The sequence below is a fragment of the Citrus clementina genome, unplaced genomic scaffold (genome assembly GCF_000493195.1).
Source record: "Citrus clementina cultivar Clemenules unplaced genomic scaffold, Citrus_clementina_v1.0 scaffold_6, whole genome shotgun sequence".
Taxonomy (NCBI): Eukaryota; Viridiplantae; Streptophyta; class Magnoliopsida; order Sapindales; family Rutaceae; genus Citrus; species Citrus x clementina.
Genome location: NW_006262139.1, coordinates 8,913,177 through 8,921,703, shown reverse-complemented (window position 1 = coordinate 8,921,703; position 8,527 = coordinate 8,913,177).

Sequence of the window (8,527 nt, the reverse complement as noted above, 5' to 3'; positions counted from 1 at the left end):
AAAAGCTCTTTGACACTCTTCATTGAAGTCAAACGTTGCATCCTTTTGAAGTAAGTTACAGAGGGGTAATGATATCTTGGAGAAGTCCTTGATAAACCTGCGATAGAAACCTACATAACTAAGAAAAGAACGAACCTCCCTCACACTAGTGGGAGGTGATAAGAAGCGAATAAGATCTATCTTAGATTTATTAACTTCAATCCCCCTTTTAGAAATAACATGGCCTAGTACAATACTTTGATTAACCATAAAATGACATTTTTCCCAATTAAGCACAAGGTTAGTGTCAACGCATCGTTAAGAATAAGTGTAAGGTTATCTAAACATCTATCGAAAGAATCACCATAAACTGTAAAATCATCCACAAACACCTCAATGATATTCTCCACATAATCAGAAAAAATACTCACCATACATCTTTGGAAAGTGGCAGGAGCGTTACAGAGACCAAATGGCATGCGTCGGTAAGCAAATGTTCCGAAGGGGCATGTGAATGTTGTTTTCTCTTGGTCTTCTGGAGCGATAACGATCTGATTATAACCCAAGTAATCATCAAGAAAACAATAATGAGAGTGACCACTTAACCTTTCAAGCATTTGATCAATGAATGGCCTAGAAAAATGATCCTTGCGAGTGACTGCATTCAGTTTACGATAGTCAATGCAAACTCTCCACCCAGTTTGAACTCTTGTTGGCACAAGCTCGTTTTCTTCATTCTTGACCATTGTGATGCCTGATTTTTTTAGAACTACCTGTACAAAACTCACCTATTTACTATTAGAAATGGAATAAATAATCCCCATATTAAGGAGTTTCGGTATCTCTTTTTTTACGACTTCCATCATTGGTGGATTAAGGCGGCATTGTGCATCTCTCATTGGTTTAGACCCTTCCTCTAGCAAAATATGATGCATGCACATGGAATGGCTAATTCCTTTAATGTCGGTAATGGTCCAGCCAATTGCCGTCTTGTGATCCCAAAGCACCCTAATTAGCTTTTCTTGTTGAACCGAAGTGAGAGTTTTAGCAATTATGACTGGAAGTGTTTAATTCTCACCCAAGTAAATATATTGCAGGTGCTCTGGTAGATGCCTGCACAATTGAAGGTAAAAGTTTCTCGTTTAATAAAGGAAATTCAAGGTAAGAGACATTATATCCATTGGTGCGTAATGTGACTGCTCCATCTAAGATCGCCATAGCTTCCTCTACCTCATCATCTAACTTTATCAAATTTGCATGTTCCTTAAAATCATCTTTCGTAAGATTTTTGTTTATAGCAATTTCAAAACTGTCATTACCAGATAATTCAAAGAAATCATGCACCAAAGTATTAATATCATATATGGCAAAAATAGAATGAATATCATTGGGATACCTCATTGCCTCAAAGATATTGAAGCGGATCACTTCACCATCGAATTTCATTATAAGGGTTCCATCGTGAACATCAATCTTGGTTCGGGCTGTCTTAAGGAATGGCCGCCCCAACAGAATAGGAGTGGGATTGGGCGACAACTCATCCTCCATTTCAATGATATAAAAATCAGCTGGAAAGACCAATTCATTGACTTGCACAAGAACATCTTCTATAACTCCCATCGGGTAAGCATTAGATATGTCAGGCAATTGAATAATTATACCAGTTTCTTCCATTGGACCTAAATTCAAGGAGTTATAAATTGAATATGGCATAACATTAATTGAGGCCCTTAAATCTAACATACATCTTTCGAATCTGGTATTACCAATAGTGCATGGGATAGTGAAAGTACCTGGATCCTTGCACTTAGGCGAAAGTTTTCTTTGAATTACAGCAGAAACATTCTCTCCAACACTTACCTTTTCGTTAACGCTCAACTTTCGTTTGTTGCTGCATAATTCCTTCAAAAACTTTGCATAACGCGGTACTTGTTTAATAGCATCAAGTAGAGGAATATTTACCTCTACTTTACGAAAGGTCTCATGGATCTCTTTTTCTTACTCCTCTTTCTTGGATTGTTTAAATTTGCTAGGAAATGGTGGAGGAATGGAAAGATAATTAATTTGAGGTGAGGGGGTACTTACTTGGCCAGATGGATCGACTGGTAATGCCGAGTAGGAATCGTCTTTCCTTGTTAAAGGAAGAGCCTCAGGGGATGAATTGGTCACAAAGGGCGATGATGTTGTGGACTTTTTTGATGACTTAGTTAATAATGGTTCCAATTGCTTTCCGCTCCTAAGAGACATAGAACTAGCATTCTCATTTGGATTAATTTTTGGTTAAGAAGGTAACTTTCCTGAAGTTCTACCCTCTATTCTACTCATAGATGTGGCCAGTTGGCCAATTTGATTCTCTAAATGTTGGAGTTGTGTCTGGGTAGTCTGTTGGAATTGCATAGAGTTAGTAGCGAGAGCTTTTACAAGATCTTCCAAAGACGTACCTTGATTTTGAGGAGGTGGAGGTGGCCGAACTTGGTAAGGTTGTTGCACTCGGTGTTGGGGGTAGCCCGGTGGTCGAGACGGTGCCACATTAGAAATGCCTTGTTATTGGTTCCCATACCTAAAGTTAAGGTAATCCTTCCACCTTTCATTGTAAAAATTAGAGTATGGATCATACATTTGTCTTGGTTGGCCTAAGAACCCCTCAACTGCGTTGGCCTGCTCATGTGAACCCTCTTGGATAGTATGGCACATGTCAGTCGCATGCCCGACCATAGAAAATACGCCACACGGTCTCATTTGTTGCCCTAGAGCTAATTGTTGCACCAAAGAAGTAAGATTTGAAACTTGTTGTTCTAGAGAAGTGGTATTTACCTCATTCACTCGCTTAGGTGGCGGAAGTAGATCGTTCCTGATGTTGAACTGTTGGGAATTAGCAGCCATGTTAGCAATGAGATTTCGAGCTGCTTCTGGTGTCTTATCCATGAGTGCTCCTCCACTAGCGGCATCAATCATACTCCTATCCATAGGTAGTAAACCCTCATAAAAGTATTGAATAAGAAATTGATCACTTATCTGATGGTGGGGACAACTAGCACATAGCTTTTTGAATCGTTCCAAATAGCCGTAGAGCGGCTCTCCATTATACTATCGAATTCCACAAATTTCTTTCTGAATGCTGCCAACTTTTGATGCTGGGAAATATTTCTCCAAAAATAGCTGACGCATCTCATTCCATGTAGAGACAGTACCAGAGGGGAGATACTACAACCATTCCTTGGATTGATCCGCCAAAGAGAATGGGAAGACCATTAGCTTAACTTGCTCTTCAGAAACTCTGGTTAGTTTCATTGTGGAGCAGACCACATGGAACTCCTTCAAGTGCTTATTTGGATCCTCCCCTACGAGACCATGAAAAGTAGGAAGAAGATGAATCATCCCAGATTGGAGTTTAAAGTTTACCTGAGGGTTTGGATTCTCAATGCATAAGGGTCGCTAGTCCAAGTTAGGAGCTGCCAACTCTTTAAGTGTTCGGTTGTTATTATGAGCCATTGGTTCGGGTTCTGGGCTGCTTGGCTCTGTCTTCGGGAGTGGAATGTGGATGGCAAAATCGAGTTCTGAATATGATGAGGTTGCTTTAACTTTAAGTTGTTTAAGTTTCAATCAAATGTCCTCTATATTCATGAAAATCTAAATATAGAACAAAAAATAACTAATTAAAATAAAATAAATAAAATGAGAAAAGAAATAAAAATAAAACGAGTGATAATAAGCAAACTAGACGCTAATCCTCGCCAACAGCGCCAAAAATTTGGTAGTGTCGTTAAGGTGCATCAAATTTAAAACCTTACCACTAATATAAATAATTAGTACAGAGCGAGTAAGGATTGATCCCACAGAGACTATGCTAATTGTATTTATTATCAACTCTAAAGCAGGATTTAAAATAAAATAATAGTAGTAATAATAATATAAATTAATCTAACTAAATAAAATGCCTATATATATATATATAAAGCTAGGACTATAAGAGGTGATGTGCATCACCATTTCTCATCTTTGTATATTCTCTATTATCTAATAAATAGATAAATTTTCTTTTAGATTTGGTTTTTCATCTTCTCATAATTAATTTGATTGTTATTATACAATAACAATTATGTAAAGGTTTTAATGAGGCATATTCTTTGTAATGAACATCCAAGGGGGAGTGTTATGAATTTATTAAAATAAATGTAAATGTTCATAACATATATCTCTTAGTCTCTCCACTATCTCCCATTAGTAACATTTAGCTTCCCTATAACTCCCACTATCTCACAAGGAATTATGATCCATAATTTTTCATTAATTTCATGGAGTGATTATATAACTATAAAAAGAGAGCTCATCTTTTTGTTTTATACACACACAATTGGAATGAATAAAATCACTCTATAATATATTTTCTAATTTTATTCTTTAACTTGTGTTGCTTCTTTATTTGTATTGCTGCCTAATAGTTTTTTTTATTTTTATTTTTCATAAGGTTGTCTCATCTTAAAAAAAAATCAATTCATATTTTTTATCAATTTTATCAAGTGTAAAGTAAGAAAAAAGAATAATACTAAATTCTTTTTTCAAAACCGCGCGAAGTGCAGCTCTATTTTCTAGTTGTAAATAAATGGGGGGTTTATGAATTTTTAACTAAATAGTAAGAAATAAAAAAATTAAAACTATGAACAATAATTTAATAAAAACTCTAATTAAAGGAGAAAGAAATAATAATTATGAAAACTTTGGTTAAAGGATCATTCGCCACCACCAAACATGCACATAATATATCAATACTATCATCAATTTATATTGAAACTATCAACCATAGACAACAATAAGCTCTGTTAGTCTCAATCTTTCCTTAGTGTGTCGTTAGGCAAAATAAGCTCTTCACCTAATCTCTAATCATTAAATAATTTAAAACAAGCTCTTTAAATTTAAGATAATGGAAGCATTAAACAGAGAAAGATATTAGGTTGATCTAGGCAATAAACACACAAACTCGGATTATTTAACCTAGGTTATATTCTCCAATTGAAATAACTGATTCCAACCTGCTATTAATGATTAAAATATCAAGACAATTACGGATCAAGAATTTTAATCTAGTAATAGAATTTATTCAAATCCTATCTAATTGGCCACTCAAATAAAACAAGAATAAACTATGAATATTAATTATAGAAGAACATAAACAATCTCAATTAAATAAATTGAATGATAGAAATTAAAAATTAATCATGTGACATGTTCGGGGTTTTGAATTCACTCTCAACCAAATAAAAATCTAGCTTAACATAATTGAATTGGGAATAAGAGAATTGACAAAACCAATCATGAAGATTAATTCAAGCGGCTGCCTTTTTCTTCAATTCCTTTTCGATTTCTCCCTTGTTTTTCCCTTCTTGGGGCTGCTGGTTCCTCAAATCCTCTTGGCTGCCAAAAGCAAAATCCCTCCATGTTGCTTCCGCTTAATCCTTTTTATAATGCTTCAATTGTGGCTTTTTTTTTAAATCCTTGCATGGAAAGAATTAAATCCAAAGCCTAAAACCGCCATTTTCATGCTTCAAGTAATAAGCCAATAATGATTTGGCCATGATTTCCTAAACCCAAAAGGCTTTATTCTCTTTCCTTTCACGTGCTGGCCACTTTTGGTTTGCAATCTTTGTTTTCCAATTTTGCTTTCATGTGATGGTTTGGCTTGTTAATTTCTCTTTAATTCCAGAATACATCTAAAATAACAAAATAAATAAAACTATGATAAAAATTAACACAATAAAATATAATTTACGAAATTAAAAATTAACTAAAATAACTAAAACATTTAAGACCAAAATAAGAAAAAGATAGAGAAATTAATAGCAAAATATATGGAAAATATGCACTTATCATTAAGCCAATCTAAGGTAAGTCCCTCTTACTCTATCTTGCGGTGTTTGAACATGCCACTAGCTCTGTCCTTTTTCGAGAAGATGATGGAATGCAAAGACCTAGATACTATATATGTAGAGCAATAGTTGATGAAAAAACAAGGTATCTAAGTCTTGAAAATATTGTCCTAGCCTTTATTGTTTCAGCAAAAAGGCTAAGCCCTTATTTCCAGGCTCATACTATAATTGTCCTATTGAGCTTGGAGAGTTTGACATCTTGTATCATCCTAGGACATCATTAAAAGGGCAAGCAGTGGCAAACTTCATTACTGATTTTACTAAAGGAGAGATAATATCACTTGATCCTAAGAAAGAATATCAAGATAAATAGTCTCTTTACGTCAATGGATCCTCTAGTAAACTAAGATGTGGAGAAGGGTTTATAGCAATCACCCTAGACAATGTTGAGATCGGATGTGCTCTTAGGTATGGCTTCAATGCTACCAACAATGATGCAGGGTATAAAGCTCTTCTAGTTGGCCTTAGGCTAGTTCGGGCATTAAATGCAAATGATTTACTTGTCTTTAGCAACTCTCAATCGGTAGTTAATCAAGTGAATTGCAACTGTATAGATCGAGATTTCAACATGATTGAATATCTTGATTGAGTTAATGAGTTGTTAAGGGACTTTAATTATTAGGTAAAGCAAATTCCTTGGGAGAAAAACTCACGAGCTGATGCATTGGCTCAACTGGATTTCTCACCAGAAAAAGACTTACTAAAATTAGTTCTAGTAGATATCATTCCCAAGCCAGGCATAATCAAATTCGAAGAAAATGAATTGGAAATTGTTGACTATCGAAGTTCCTAAATAGACCCAATTATGAGTTATCTTATGAATGGAACTTTACCTGAGAACAAGAATGAATAAAAAAAAGGTGAGATACCGAGTTATAAAGTATGTGATCATGGATAATCAACTTTACAAATGTGGATATTCACTTCTTCTTCTCAAGTGTTTAACACCCAAAAATGGAGATAATGTCCGACGTGAAATCTATGAGGGGATATGTGGAAATCATTTTGAAGAACGAGCACTTGCCTACAAAGCTATGAGACAAGAATACCTTTGGCCGACGATGCAACAAGATACGTTGGAGCTAGCAAAAAAGTAAAATAAATGCCAAGTTTCACTATTATACCCAAGCAATCTCCAAAGTAGTTAACTCATCTCCCCATTCCTTAGCCATTTGCCCAATGAGGGATTGATCTAAAAAGAAAAAGGCAAGTAAGGTTTGCTATAGTTGCCATTGATTACATCACAAAGTGGGTGGCGGTTGAGCCATTGGCAACTTCATATAGAAATTCTAACTAAGGATAACCCTTTAGTATTTGAGTTCCTCTTGTTGGATTTGATGATGGTGAGTTTACTCTTTGGGCCAATCTTAATGGGACTTTATATCTCCTCATCTCAGTTTTCTTCTTTAATTAATGAGAATTTCCTTGTCCAATGAAACTCGAAAAACACAAGAAAAAGATCAAAAAGCCGGCTTTGTCGGCTTAAACCCTCTGACAAGCAAGTCAGTCATCGGATCTTTAAAAATATAAATTTAAAGAGAGAGAAAAATAGAGAGAGAAGATCATCATTTCCCCTCTTGAATCAATTTTTTTCATAACTTTTAGTGAGAATGAGAAACAAATTTAAAGGCGAAATTGATTTGACTTGAGTCCTAATTACTTTGATACAAGTGTCATTGTTCTTGTGATATTTTTCAACACTGGTCTTTTAGTGCCCATGTTGATTGACACATGGGTATGCAAACTTATTTATGGATTAAAGGAAGAAACGTTTTATCCTTAGGTTATTTTTACTAAGACTTTGGGATTATAGGAAATTTGGAGGTTTATCCAGGATAAGAGCATAGAATCTCGGCACCTTTTGCCCATTGAATCCTTGACACCTAGTTGATTTATCTTAGGTGGTTTGTCCTAGGACAGAAACTTAAGACCTTGACTCTTTTTGGGCTTTGAACCCTTGCCACCTAGTTTATTTACCCTAGAATATTTATCGACCTCTTCATGGGCTTTATAGGGACTGGATATATTTAGACCCTAACTGGGCTTATTCTATTTTTGGTCAAACACTCCCCCCCCCCCAGTCTAAAATTTTCAAAGTAAAAAAAAAATTAGACTTTTTTTTCTTGTGATGAGTTTTCTTTAAGGAATTTTTCTTTGAATTTCATCATTATGATGATTTTATCATAGGATATTCTTAAGAGGATTTTATTTTATGATGATTTTTTTTCGAAAAGGAATTCTTCCTTAAATTTCATCTAGCCCCCTATGCTCTATAGAGTTAGGGTCCGCCTAACTTACGTTGAATGTAAGTTACGTTTAGCCTGTGAAATTTCATCTAGCCCCCTATGCTCTATATTATTTATATTTTATTTATAAATATTATAAATTTTTTCAAATGTAAAATTTCGTTTAACCCCTTATACTCAATTTTATTTTATTGAAACCATAGAGTATGAATTCGCCCCCATAATTTTAAATTCTCAAAATAACCTCCATTTAATTAAAAAATATAATTATTTTTAAATAAATTATAATTATAATTATAATTTTATTATAATCATAAATATTTTTTTAAATAAATTATTGTTATTATTAATAACAAGAATAAAAAGCATTATAAATTG